Raw genomic sequence first — 14627 nt, 5'->3', positions numbered from 1 at the left:
ATATGTGTGATTGATACAAGATTTCTGTGTCTGGCTGTTCTCTTTCTCTAATTGTGTGTTCATACCATGTTTAGGAAGGAGTCTGTGATGTTCTTGTGCTTTTTAGATGTTCGCACCTCTGATGTTGTTGCACATCCCGTCGGCAGGAACCGCGTCCGTAGCTGCTTGTGTTTTTTCCCCACGTCACTGTGGCCCCCAGCAGTTCACTTGTACGCAGATATTTCCCAAACTGCTGCCTCCCTGGTAAACAAACAGGAGGCGTATAAGGTGCCTTGAGAACAGAGTCCTCGAGGGAATCAGGCATGACATGTAAGGGAAGCCTTTTTTTGTAGGCAGACAGTGACAGCATCCGTGAAAACGGGTGGCTCCGCTGTGTAGGCAGGTGGATTGGGCAGATGCCAGGACAACACCAGGTATGTGCACCCAACCCAAAAATTCAAATCCGAAACAGGGCCACCAGTACGAACCTAGGAGCAGAGGGAGCCTGGCACAAAGCAAAAGCAAAAACAGAAAGAAGATGGAGAAGAATAAAAGGAGCCGAAATATCAGCGCTCTGTTTTTCTCCATCTGGCATTTGGAAGGTGCAGCTGCCGTTTGCTGAGGTGAACTGAAATAAAGCAAGGCGCAGACCAGGTTTACTCAGGCCTTATTCTCAAATAGTTCAGGTTTTAGAAGGATCAAGAGCCTCGTGTTTTCATACAACGGAGTGTATTTACATAGTTTGGCAAACAGGGAGAACAAAATGCTGATCGTTATTAGTTTGTTTCCTTCAGGATTTCTGTTTTTCTGTCGTTTGAAACAGGGCTCAAGCGAGCAGTGCCAATTGAGTAGCCTTGGTTACCAGCATGATAAACACATTAAAGTTTTCCTGCACAGCTCAGGTGTCTGTGATGTGACTAGTCAGGCAGAGCCGGGGCTGCTGTAGAGCCTGCGTACGTCACGGATACACAAATGCTGTTGCGAAGCCTGGGTGCGGCTTGTTCTTGGCGGGGTGGGGGGGGCACGCTGTGCTGCTCAGCTATCTGAAACGTTAAGGGGGGGGCGAACCGAGACGGACATAAGGTGCCTGTGTTCTTGCTTGCAAGGAGCTGGGGACGTGTTGGACACAGCCCCACTTGGAGGTGGGGTGGATGTGTGGATGGGGCTCACGGTGAAAGGGGCCTGGCGGAATGCTGGCTTTACGGACAGTAACTGGGTCATCTCGTTGCGGTAGGAAACCAGCTCGATCCTGGTTCGGTTTTTTGTTTGAGCACAGTGAAAATCTGTTTGTGATATGCTTTATTAACTTAATATTTCATCCTGAATACTGTCCCACACTGTTGTTTTTCCAGGTGTATGGAGATATGATTGACATGCAGCACTCTGTAGGCTTAAGGTGTACAGCCCCTTGCTATTTTTTTTCTCTGACATTATTGTTATCGTCTCTCACTTCTGTTCCCTTGTGTTGATGAACTATAATTAATCACACTGTAATTTTTCACAGCAATTAGTTCAAGGGGGATCTAGTCAAGGAAACGGTGACATGCCAGATGCTCTGGAACCCTGTGATTGCTGGCTGTCATGTAGGGACATGGGCTCTGAAAATAGGCTAGGTTCATGAGGACAAGTGCCAGACTCTGGAGAAGCGATTTGGCCAAAGGGAGGCTGGGGACTGAGTATCTGAGACCCAGATAACCTTTTTAGAGTTCAGACTTTGAAGCAGAGGCTGCAGAATGAGGCAGTCTGGCTAGAACCTAGGATGGGGAGCTATCAACATGGTAATGGAGCAGATAAAGGTTTTTCTGCAGTGTGGTAGCATGCAGGTGCTGGGCAGCCTAGGCTTCCCCTGGGGCTCTCACTCTCAGGTCTGCTTAAGAGCAAAGGTGATCTGAGGGGTTAGTCCAGGGGCTCATCAGTCATGGCGGGCCCAGAGGACCCCAGGTTCATTCCAAGCCCCAAGGAGTGGGGAAGAAGTAGAGGAAAGGCTGAGTAATGGTCAGGGCTCTTTCTAGAAACCCTGACCCTTTTGGTACTGACCCAGGAACCTGGGTGCACCAGGGGTGAGGAATGGGGTGTGGGGAGGAACTCCAGTGGAATGAATCTGCTTGTAGCTAGCTGGATGGAAACCAGGCTGTGGTCAACACAAAAACACATGGAAGGAAAGGAAAGGCTAAGGAATTACATTTTATGATCCAAGTCTTGCTAATTATATCCCCCTTTCCATCCTTTCTAGAACTTGAGGTTTATGTCTAACTCTCCTGGCTTTTAGAGGCAGGAAGATCCTAACCACCTCTTGTTTTCACGCCGATTGATGTTTTCCTTGGTTTCGCTTCTGCCAAATTTGCAGTAAATAATAAGAGTTTAGGCTCGCAAAAGAGTATTAGGATTATAATAGGATAAGCCAGGGAAGATGATGAGAAACTACAGGATTTAGAAAGACTAAGCCGAGGTATAGACTCAGGAAGATGAGGATCAAAGTGGAGCAAAAATGTGTCCCCTTTGTTCCACACTCGTGCTTATGCAAAAAGAAGGAGGTCTGAATAGTCATTATCCTGTTTGGGATTTTGTTGTAACTGGCTCCCTTTCTGAGGGGAGATACTACTTTACAGAAAATACCGTTGATTTTCTGAAATTCAGGTTTGATTGTATTTAACTAGATGATAATATATTGTGATCCCCAAGAGTTAAAATAAACTATTTGAGGCACTATAGTGAACAATAGAAAAAATATCCCTGTACTTGTGGACATTTTGGTAGGGGAGACATAAAAGACAAAATAAATAAGATACATAATATGGCACGACGTGGTAAGTCCTTTAGAGAAGAGTGAAGGAAGGATTATACGTATGTGTTGGGGGTGTGGGGGATGGCTATGGTTTTAAATAGAGTGGTTCAGGGAATATCTCAGGAATAGGGTGTGCAGAAGGTGACAAGTGAAAAGACCCGAAAGCCGGGGTACTACAGCAAACTATTTGGAAATCTAGATGAAGGGCATTCCGGGCAGAAGGAATAACAGACAAAGGTCTTTAGGTAGAAGTTTGAGATACGTTTGAGGAAATAGAAGGAGGCCAATGTGACGAGCAGAATGAAATGTGAATATAGTAGATAGTGGGGGCTTCATAGGCCATTGTAAACACTTTGGTTTTACTCTGAATGAATTGGGAAAGCAATTAAGGGTAAGCCTTTGGAGGATAAACTGGGGGGTTTTGAGCAGAGAAATGACTTGACTGCCCTGCCCTGTGTTTTAACAGGATCACTTTGGCTGTGTTGAGAATAGATTACAGAGGACTATAAGCAGAAGCAGGAGACCTCTTGGACTTTTCAGGAACCCAAGTGAGAGGTGGTGGTGGCTTGGTCCTGAGTGTTAATTATGGTGTTAGCAAGACATACTCAAATTCTCAGTATGTTTTGAAGGTAGAACCAATAGGATTTGTTGACTGATCAGACATGAGATGTGCGAGAAAGAGCAGTCAAAGATGACTGCAAGGTTTTTGACCTGGGGGGCTGTGGAAGGAGCAGTTTGAGGGGAGGATATGCAGAGGAAAATAAAAATTCTGTTTTCAGCATGTGAAATTTGAGACATCCAAGTGGAGATGTCAGTATGCAGTAAAATATACGGGTCTGGAGTTAAAGAGAGGGGTCCAGCTAGAGATGTGGGGGTTGTCAGCACACAGGTGGTATTTGAATCTGTGGCACTGACTGAGACCAGCAAGGGGCGAGATAAAGAGACCCTGGACTGAGCCCTGGGGACTCCAGTGTTCACAAGTCAGGGGCCTGAGGAAGAATCTGCAGAGGGAAGGAGGAGTGCGGTTGGAGGAAAATGAGGAGAGTCCTGGGAGCCACATGAAGAAGGTATAAAGTCGGAGGTAACTACCAAATCTGCTGAGGAGGATGGGAAATTGAATTTAGCAGTGTGGAAGAGACCTTGACGAGAGAAATCTCAGCTGAACCTTGGGATACAAAACCAGAGAGGATTGAATACAGTATGGGAGAAGAGGAATCAGATACACAGCTTTTATTCATTTGTTTATTTATCTCTCTTTTTTTAAATTAACATATAATGTATTATTTGTTTCAGGGGTACAGGTCTGTGATTCATCAGTCTTACACAATTCACAACGCTCACCATAGCACATAACCTCCCCAATGTCCATCACCCAGCCACCCTATCTCTCCCACCCCCCTCTACTCCAGCAACCCTCAGTTTGTTTCCTGAGATTACGAGTCTCTTATGGTTTGTCTCCCTCTCTCGTTTCATCTTGTTTCATTCTTCCCTCCCTTCCCCTGTGATCCTCTGTCTTGTTTCTCAAATTCCTCATATCAGTGAGATCATATGATACTTGTCTTTCTCTGATTGACTTATTTCGCTTAGCCTAATACCCTCTAGTTCAATCCACATCTTGCAAATGGCAAGATTTCATTTTTTTTTGGTGGCTAAGTAATATTCCATTGTGTGTGTGTGTGTGTGTGTGTGTGTGTCTTCTTTATCCATTCATCTGTCGATGGACTTCTGGGCTCTTTCCATAGTTTGGCTGTTGTGGACATTGCTGCTATAAACATTGGGGTGCATGTGCCCTTTCGGATCACTACATTTGTATCTGGATAAATACCTGGTAGTGCAATTGCTGGGTCATTGGGTAGCTCTATTTTCAGCTTTTTCCAGAGTGGCTGCACCAGCTTGCATTCCCACCAACAGTGTAGGAGGGTTCCCCTTTCTCCGCATCCCCGCCAACATCTGTCATTTCCTGACTTGTTAATTTCAGCCACTCTGACTGGTGTGAGGTGGTATCTCATTGTGGTTTTGATTGGTCTTTCCCTGATGCCAAGTGATGTTGAGTACTTTTTCATGTGTCTGTTGGCCATTTGGATGTCTTCTTTGGAAAAATGTCTGTTCATGTCTTCTGCCCATTTCTTGATTGGATTATTTGTTCTTTGGGTGTTGAGTTTGATAAGTTCTTTATAGATTTTGGATACTAGCCCTTTATCTGATATGTCATTTGCAAACATCTTCTCCCATTCTGTCGGTTGTCTTTTGGTTTTGTTGACAGATACACAACATTTAGATAACACTTTCAATTTTTTTTTTCTGAACATGAATGCAGAACAAGGGGTTATTATGTGTTAGGATGAAGGGAGGTGTTTTTTTTTTTTATTTAGTTAGTGTGAAGATGGCAGGAGTTGCTCCCACCCGCGGCCAGGTTAGGCTGTAGCACAGGTGGTGGGCAGAGCTGGTCCCTTCCTGTTGCAGCTGTGTACCGCCTTCAGTCCTGGGCCCTGCGCCACCCTTCTGCTTTGCAGCCTGGCCTGGATTATCCTTGTCTCCTGCAGTAAGAGCTATGGCAACGTGCTAGTGTTGGCTGGCGTCATCCAGTGCGCAGAGAGGGACGAGTTCTCCTACCGGGAGATGACAGCCAACCTGCCCCTCTGTAGCCACCCCAACCCATGCAAGGTGCTGGTCATCGGGGCTGGGGACTAGGGTGTCCTGCAGGAGGTGGTGAAGCGTTCCTCTGTGGAGTCTGCCTGTGGTCCAGTGTGAGATTGACAAGGATGTCGTTCAGGTCTCTGAGAAATTCCTGCCAGGCATGGCTGTGGGCGGCTGCAGCCCCAAGCTGACCCTACATGTGGGTGATGGTTTTGAGTTCACGAAACAGAACCAGGACGCCTTCGATGTTATCATCACTGACTCCTCAGACCCCGTGGACTCTGCCAAGACTCTCTTCAAGGAATCCTATTACCAGCTCGTGAAGGTGGCCCTCAAGAATGAGGAGTGTCGTCTGCCAGGGCGAGTGTCAGTGGCTGCACCTGGACCTCATCAAGAGATGAGGCAGTTTTGCAAGTCGCTCTTCCCTCTGGCGACTTCCGCTTACTGCACCATCCCCACCTACCCCAGTGACCTGATGGGCTTCATGCTATGCAGCAAAAATCCGAGCACCAACTTCCAGAAGCTCGTGCAGCAGCTGACATGGAAGCAGGTGGAAAAGATGCAGCTGAACTGCTACAACTCTGATGTGCACCAGCAGGCCCCGTCCTGTCTGAGTGCGCTGCCCAGGCCCTGAGGGATGTGAGTTGAGCCCGCTGCTGCTGCCTATGCTGCCCAGGACCTCGGGCCAGGGAGCCTCGGGGACGCCTGGGCATGACAAGTGCAGGACAAGACCCCCTGCCCCACCGGCGTGTCCACCAAGCAAGTGTTACAGGCCCTGGGATGCTGCCTGGCGTGCCCTGCTGGGCAGACCGTCTGTCTCTCTCTCAATATGGTGGTCAGCCCCCAAGCCTATACCAGCTAGGTACAGAAAAAAAAAAAAAAGATGGCAGGAATTTCTGTTTGTAAGGTTATGGAAATTAATCCAATAGGAAGAGAAAATCTGATGATGCGGGAGTGAGAAGGAAGGCTTTCTGGAATAACATCCTTGAGAAGGCAAGAAAGGGATGGAATCTGGTCCATATGTGGAGAGGTTGGACACCTGCCATGGCTGTAGAGATAGTTCATTCTTAGAAGTAGGAGGAAAACCAGTGTATTGGCACCCAGGTGGAATTAGTTCAGTTACTCGTGTTCAGTGGGTGTTACTGGTTTATGGCTTTATGCTAATAGGAGCTTGTTGAAGTTTTTTCTTGATTGCTTCTTATTTACCAATGAAATGAGAAGCAAAACATTAGCGAAGATTGAGGAAGGAAGAAGAGATGAAGAGACCTAAAGGGAGAGGAGAAGGTATCTGAGAGTGAAAGCTCTGGGAAGTGCAGTATGATTTCCTGGCAGCACTAAAAGCCCACTTGAGGTTCACGGTCATGATGGGTATGTGCTTTCCCCATTCAATTACAGCTTTGGAACAGGTGTACAATAGGCAATGAATTTGATTTAGCCAATTTGGGGTTTCTTTAAGTCAGTTCAGTGAAGCAAGACAAGGCTAAGAGAGTTTTAGGGTGTTTGCCAGAGAGTGAAGGACCAGGGACATGAGCAGGATGAGGCAATAGGATCAGGAGAGTTAGACCTTAGTGGGGTTTGATAATTTTTGCAGTTGGGGTATTGGAGAGAGTGAACTGGAAAAATAGGAAGAGGTAGTTGGAGAGTCAGGATCTTTCTAACTAAGGGAGGAATCACAGTAACCAGTACAGACAAGGTCTGGGATATGCGCATTGGAATGAGGGTCTGGGGCAGGGTAGAGTTGTAAGGACAGGGTGTTGGAAGGTGTGGAGATGGAAATCCCCAAGAATTATGTCAGAAGAAATGTCTTGGAGAGGTTGACAGTGAGGCAGGGCTTAAATCTCTCTAAGAAATGAGGGGTAGTGACTCAGGGATCAGTAGATGGCTGCCAAAGGAGATGACCAGAGAGGTAGGAGAGAAATCTGAAGAATGGCAGGATAGAAGCTAGGAAGCAGATGACATGGTGAGTAGTTCTGGGTGTTGTTTAGGGATCCAGTTATAGCAGGATTTCTCAGCCTCAGCACCACTAACATTTTGGGCTGGATTTCTCTTTGTTGTGGGAGCTGCCCTGTGCATTGTGGGATGTTTAGCTTCATCACTGGCCCCTATCCATGGGATGCAAAGGTCCCTCTCCACAGCAGTGACAACCACATATGCCCAGACATTGTTAAATGTTCCCTGGGGACAAAATTGCCCTCATTTAATAACCAGTGAGTTAAATGAATACTGAAAAAGCATTAGGGTCACTGGCGTCCTTATGTAGAGCTGTTTCTAGGGAGTGCTGGGGATGCCACTCTAATCCAGTTTAGAGTGGATTATGGAATAAGCAGGAGAAAAAAATAGGAAATCCTGACCTCTCTTTCCAGGAGCTTGACTTTGAAGGGCTGGAGGATGAGAGAGCAGTAAGTGCAGGAGACTGAGAACCAGAGATGCTCTCCTTCCATCAGATGGAGCCCTGAACAGCTTTAAATATTGATGAGAAGGATCTGTGTGAGGGGAACAACTGACTTAGAGGGAAGAGTGGCTTTGAAATGGGCTGTGGAATGGTTTGTAGATGTGGAGGAGACCACGTTCTATGGGAGGAGCAGTGTCTCCAAAGATACAGGAGCAGCAGGTGGGTGTTACTGGTTTGTGGCTTTGTTGGAGAGAAGCAGAGGGAGTTCTTATCCAGCCGCTTCCATGTTCAGCTGCTGAGAGTGAAGAGAACAGAGCGCTGGGGTGACGGAGGAGTGGGGAGGGAGTTGGTGCTTTGAAGCAGTTGTGGAGAGTGGGAGGAACGGAAGACCAATCTGGCTTGGAAAACCGAGGAAAAGTACTAGGATGTCTGGGCAGTGGTGAGGGCCTGCGTGGGGTCGGTGAGCCTGAATTACAAACAATACCAGTGGTTTCTCCGGCATCGCTCAGACACCAAGAAAGCAGGTCGCAGGCTTCGGCCTCCAGTTGGGGCTTTGCTAGATGGTCATGACGGAAAGTGCAGAATATTGGCAAGCGTGCGGGTGAAATGATGAGCTTGGGAAATGTGACCTTACAGAAGGAAGGGAGGCAAGGAAACGCGAATCTGCAGATTGGTTAGAAAAAGTCATGGGGCCTCTGGGGTCACTGGGAAATGAGATGTTAGTTGTGGTCAGAAAGGGGGATCCCTGAGGAAGTGGGTTTGGAAAGAGAATTTTTCAAGCGATGACAAGGTCCAGGGTGGGACCGTGGAAGTTAGTGCGTGCAAGGGAGGACATCACTAGTGTCAAGTTACTAAGGGGCCAAGGTGGCCCAGTCATGTCTGTGGGTGCAGACATCGTTCTGGATGAGGGAGAACTTGGAATGGGGAGGGCAGTGTGAGTCAGGGGCCGGATTTTCCATGGACAGGGGCAGTAGTAGCTGCCAGGTAGGAGACGATCGGCTCTGGGAAGCTCAGGGGCTTAAGCTGCTTGCATGGACCGAAGGGGCCAACAACACTGGGGACCAACGGTCTGGCCGTGACCTCTAGAATAAGGTGAATGTCAGCCTTACTTCCTTGCCCCGACTGTGAAAGGTATGAAAGAATAATCAGAACCAGCTGCCCGTAGGTCTGCATAGTTTTGTTTCCAGGCTTTGTTTCAAAGTCATCAGTCAAGTTTTATTTCAGAGTGGCATCCAGGATCTATTTTAATCTCCATCTCCCCCTCGCCCAGAAATCCAGACTTCATTTTGGTGATTTCTGGCTTAACTGGCCCTGAGGCAAATGAATTGGCACTGGGGCTATTGAAGGAGATTATGGTTTATTTTATGGGCAGTCCAGAGTCTTTCTGGCTAATCTCAGAAACTCAATCGAAGTCCCAAGGTCTGCCTCAAGATCCCAGGATCTTCAGGACCTGGAAGACTGGGAATAAGGCAGGACCCTTGTTCTCAAGCATTTCTTGGATTTGTACTTGGGTCTTCTACAAAGAAATAGGAACGGCTTTGCTTTGTGGCTTTTGCACTAAATTCACCAAACTAAAAGAGAAAAGGAACTCACCAAAAAAAGGAAACCAAGCAAAGGAACATGGATTTGGCAAAAGAACTCTCAAAAGAAGACATGAGACCAAAGATAAGCTAGTAAGAACGGCTGAATTGGCCCATTTGCTATGGTAGGAATTCACATGGCATTTCAACTTTGAGAGCATTTCTTGCATTCAAGAGCAAAAGGTGAGGGAATGTGTACTTTGCCTGAATATGGAGGGAAGGGGACCTACTCATTTGCTCTATGTGGCTGATTCAGAAGCTACATTTGTGGACTTGTTAGGATTGGAGGGTATGAGCAAAAATAGGCCAGCATGCAAAGTCTCAGTCAGAAATTTCTTTCTGAATAATCACTTTGGAATGCAGAATGTATTTTCCCAGAAACAGTCATAAATGGTGATTGGGCTTCTAGGCCCAGCCAGGCCAGACCAGCTAAGGCCAGTTTAACTCAGAGAGTTAACAAAATTATCATTCTGTACTAATAATCCTCTGGAACACTCCAATCTTATTTTTTCTATTATTACTAAAATTTTAGAATAAATGTAAAGTCCAGAGTGAGTGTGTTGAGTGGAAGCTTGTGGAAAAATTGCTTAGTATGGTGAGTGAATGAAAGTAGGATTGATTTTTGAGTTATGTTAGATTTTGAAGCAGTGATCTAAAACTTGAAGACAATTTAAAGGGAAAAGAGCTTATCAGCTTCTATATTCCTTTTGTCTTTTCTGCTAATGAAAGTGAACTTTTTTTTTTTTTTTAGTTTGGACAGGTTCAAGCCCTGGGAGAGAGCTGTAGAAGCCCATGCTGCATGAGACTGTTGTAGAAAGGAATATTGTTATTCCAAATGAGTTTAAATTTTTTAGCTAGAAGGATTACATATCAACCATGGTATTAAAAGAATATGTTGGGGGCGCCTGGGCGGCTCAGTCAGTTAAGTGTCTGCCTTCAGCTCAGGTCATGATCCCAGGGTCCTGGGATGGAACCCGCATCAGGCTCCTTGCTCAGAGGGGAGCCTGCTTCTCCCTCTCCCTCTCCCTGCTGCTCCCCCTGCTTGTGCTCTCTCTCTCTAATACATTAAAAAAAAAAAAAACAACAACATGGATTTGCTCATGGAACCACAATTGGGAATCTGGAGGTGATATGGGGGCCAGGACAAGTACAAGAATCATAGAGGGACAAATATAACAGTTTTCCAGAAGGGGTGGGGTTAGAGTAGAAGTTGGACATAGACTGAATTCTGATAAATGGAGACATTGACCCTGGAGTATTAATCTCCAGGAATATTACAGAATGAGATTTTTAAGCAGATGGTTTGTGAACGTTAAAAAAGGAAAGGTCATCAGGCGCCAACGTGAGTTCAATAAAAATAAGTCCTGTCAAACTGAGTACGTTACCTTCTTTTTTTTTAATGGGGGTGATTATAATGGTAGAACAGGAGAAAACCACGGACATTTTGTGTTTTTTTTAATTGAAGTATAGCTGACACATTTTGCATGTTTTGATTTTAGCAAATGGTGTGAAAAAGATTACGTTTAAATACAGAATGAAGAAATGTGGACCTAGTGAGAGTATACTTATCTGGGCAATTGATTTTACCAAGACTGTGGAACAATGGCTAGAAATCAATTCCTAGAGGAGACAGAAATCAATATGAATTAAAGTAAGCGCCTGCTCCCTAATTCACAAATATCTGCTGCCTAAGTACAGATTGTAAGATCTGAGGCTAAATGACTGATCATGTAAAAAGGCTAGGTATTTGCCTAATTAAACTTAGTATGAATCAAGCTTGTAATAATATTGTCAAAAAGTTCATGCAAGTCTAGGTTGCATTCATACCTATGTGTCCAGAACAAAGTACTAGGCTTCTCCTGTTCAGTATCAGTAAAGCCACCCGCCATTCTGGGTGCTCCATTTTAAGGGGAGGGGGCATGTTGATTCAAGAAAATCAACATAGGAGTGGATCCTGACACTTAGGCAAGAGTATGACATCAAATTTAAATATTTGGTGATAGTAATTGGTGGATGGAGTTGCAAAATACAGTATTAAGACCCATGAATAGAAGGTATATATAGGCAGACAGTTCATTTCAGTAGAAAGACCTTCTCATAATTGAAGTACCTTAATTCCTTGGAGGAGTTCGAATGTAGACAGACTGGGTAACAACCTAGGCAGATGATGTATGCTTGAACCAGGACACGTCAGTGGGGATGGGAAGGAAGGGCATGCATGTTTTATGTGTAGCAGGACTTGGTAGCGGAAGGCAAGCAGGGAATGAGAGAAAGACAGGATGTTTCTGGGAATATACCACCCTAGTAAGTTATATGTGGCTCACTGATGTATCTGAGTTGCTTTTGTCTTATTTTTTTTCCCCCTCCTTTAACCTATCGTTATCAGCCAAATTTCCTCCTTGTAACAGTGTTCATTCTGCTGCTTTTATTCCCCTATTTTCGGAAAGTCTTGACTGAAATGCCTTGTGAATTCTTGCCCCACAGAGTATCCCATTTGAAATTCAGTGAGCTATCCATTATCTGGGGGAAATGTCAAAATTAATTTGACAAAAGCAGGCATGAGGAAAGCAGGGAGCCCTGGGCATTCTGAACAAAGATGTGATATCAGTATTTACAATGGAACTCATTTGATTATAAGTCATCTAGAAGCATGCCACAGTAATGGCCAGAAAAGCCCACAGAAGCAAAAGAATTGAGTTAAAGTTGAGAGTCTGCTGGTAAATAACCTGACTGTGCCATGACCTAAAAAACAGCATTAATGGAAGAAGTTGTAATAAAAATTTAAAGAGAAACACAGAACTTGGCAGAAATGAATACGCAGAATGAATTCACAGGATTCCTGGAAAATTGAGGAGGAGAGACCTGTGGGATTTCAACTGTAGCTGCCACCCCCCCATATTTTGAATTTGTAATTAATTTGGAAGGCTTAAGGGCTTTGGAAAGATGATTTAAAATCCCTTTATTTCTGAAGTCCTACTAGTTAACCCTAGCTTTCCTTATTTTGACAAATAATAATAAAAAGTGCATCTTTACTATAAGCCTCAAATGTATTCCTTAAGTCCGTTTAGGTTAAAAAAAAAAACAAAACAAAACGAAAAGAGACTATAAGATATGGTTTTACTCAGAAAACTCTAATGGCTCCTTCAAAAGGAAAATGCATTTACAGTTCCTTCTCCCAAGTCACTTTTTGAAATGTAGGTTAATGTGACCTGACAGATTGTAATAACTACCAAAGAGCATCTTCATTAATTATAATGAGCAAACCAATAATACAGATCTTTACAATGTTAGTATGAATTCGAATAGATCAAGTTGAGACCATACTTGTGGCTGGAGTAAAATTTGACTGCTCAGTCCAAATCCCCTAAGATAAAAACACATAATGAAAATGCTGACAGACCATTCAGGGATACTAATGGTATCACCAGCATTTCATGGTTTTTCAGTAGTCGTGTTTTTAAAAAGCAAACATACTGTCTTGTGAAATAAGAAGAAGGTTGAAGGAGAGAGAGGTGAATGAGAGGAGGCACTTTTGAGACTTTGAAAAGTGTTTTTACTTAAAAAAAATTTTTTTTTCTTTTTTGTAAAAGAAAGTCATTCTAAAAGTGCCCCCAGGAAGCTGAGTACAAGATGGAATTCCAGGGAATTAGAAGCCTTCTGTCCCTGTGCAGTTCTGCTCTTGGTCCCCTGTGAGCAAGTCGCTTTTTCTTTTAGGACCCCATCTCCTCATGTAAAAAAAGCAGAAAAATCAGCCGATTTCCTCACTGGGGTGTTGTTCCGTGACTGCATGGTGATTGAAAAGCATTTTAGCTATCTTAAAAGCCTATTCATAAAATAATAATATGGTTAAGAAGTCTTATCTAACATTTATGGATGTTTGTAGTTGGCAACACAGATTGCAGGTACGGGGATAGCCAGCCTCAAAGTGACCACAGCCCAACATTGCTCAGCCCAGCCGTACCCCAACCCTTCCCCTTCGAATGAACTCAGACTGTGTTGGCATCAGGAATCGGCTCTGTTCTCCTTAGAAGAGCACAGAGGGGCATTTTTGTTTTGTTTTTTCCTTACATATTTTTTATTATTTTTTTATTATGTTATGTTAATCACCATACGTTACATCATTAGTTTTTGATGTAGTGTTCCATGGGTCATTGTTTGCGTATAACACCCAGTGCTCCATGCAGTACGTGTCCTCTTTAATACCCATCACCAGGCTAACCCATCTCCTCACCCACCTCCCCTCTAGAACCCTCAGTTTGTTTCTCAGAGTCCATAGTCTCTCATGGTTCGTCTCCCCCTCCGATTCCCCCCCCCTTCATTTTTCCCTTCCTACTATCTTCTTCTTCTTCTTCTTCTTTTTTTTTTTTTTGCTTTTACACCTCAATATTTTATTAGGTATATATATATATCCTTTTTTTTACCTTTTTTAAATGTTATGTTAATCCCCATACATTACATCATTAGTTTCAGATGAAGTGTTCCATGATTCCTTGTTTGTGCATAACACCCAGTGCTCCATGCAGAATGTGCCCTCCTCAATACCCACCACCAGGCTAACCCATCCTCCCACCCCCCTCCCCTCTAGAACCCTGTTTGTTTTTCAGAGTCCATCGTCTCTCATGGTTATTTTTTTTTTAAGATTTTATTTATTTATTTGAGAGAGAGAGAGAGAGCACATGAGAGGGGGGAGGGCCAGAGGGAGAAGCAGGTTCCTTGCTGAGCAGGGAGCCTGATGCGGGACTCGATCCCGGGACTCCAGGATCATGACCTGAGCCGAAGGCAGTCGCTTAACCGACTGAGCCACCCAGGCGCCCCCCTAGAGAGCTCTTTTAAAAAGTGAAGGTCCAAGCTGACCTTCATGTGCTAATCGTGCTGTTGGTTAGAACCTGAATATGTTTATATCAAGTTTACGAAGGTGACTCTCATGTGCAGCCACGTTTAAGAACCATTATCTTTGAGAATTCACGTTTGTAATTTTGAAGGCTGTGGTGGTATATGGCTCAGCCCTGAAGGGTACATTTCACTAGGTCCTGAAATCCATACTGAAAGGTGCTCTAATCCAGAAAACAGTAGGATATATACATATGTACACACACGTACATGCACATTCAACTGTGTGTGTACATATGTGTATGTATGTATCTATATATACACACACACAAATTTATTAAACAGACCTAGGGGCGCCTGGGTGGCTCAGTCGTTAAGCGTCTGCCTTCGGCTCAGGTCATGATCCTGGGGTCCTGGGATGGAG

The 14627-nt window shown here is 44.6% G+C and overlaps 1 protein-coding gene and 1 pseudogene across 2 annotated transcripts in view; both read left to right on the top strand.

Moving 5' to 3' along the window:
- ANO6 (anoctamin 6) overlaps positions 1 to 14627 on the top strand; it is a 183853-nt gene that overhangs the window by 70870 nt on the left and 98356 nt on the right. The gene's annotated exons all lie outside the window — the stretch shown is intronic.
- Positions 1755 to 13728, top strand: LOC123844960 (spermidine synthase-like; annotated as a pseudogene).

Source organism: Mirounga angustirostris, unplaced genomic scaffold (assembly GCF_029215605.1).
Source record: "Mirounga angustirostris isolate CCGP_5_RB_7025 unplaced genomic scaffold, mMirAng1.0.hap1 SCAF_5, whole genome shotgun sequence".
NCBI lineage: Eukaryota > Metazoa > Chordata > Mammalia > Carnivora > Phocidae > Mirounga > Mirounga angustirostris.
This window is presented reverse-complemented; position numbering and strand designations above follow the sequence as displayed.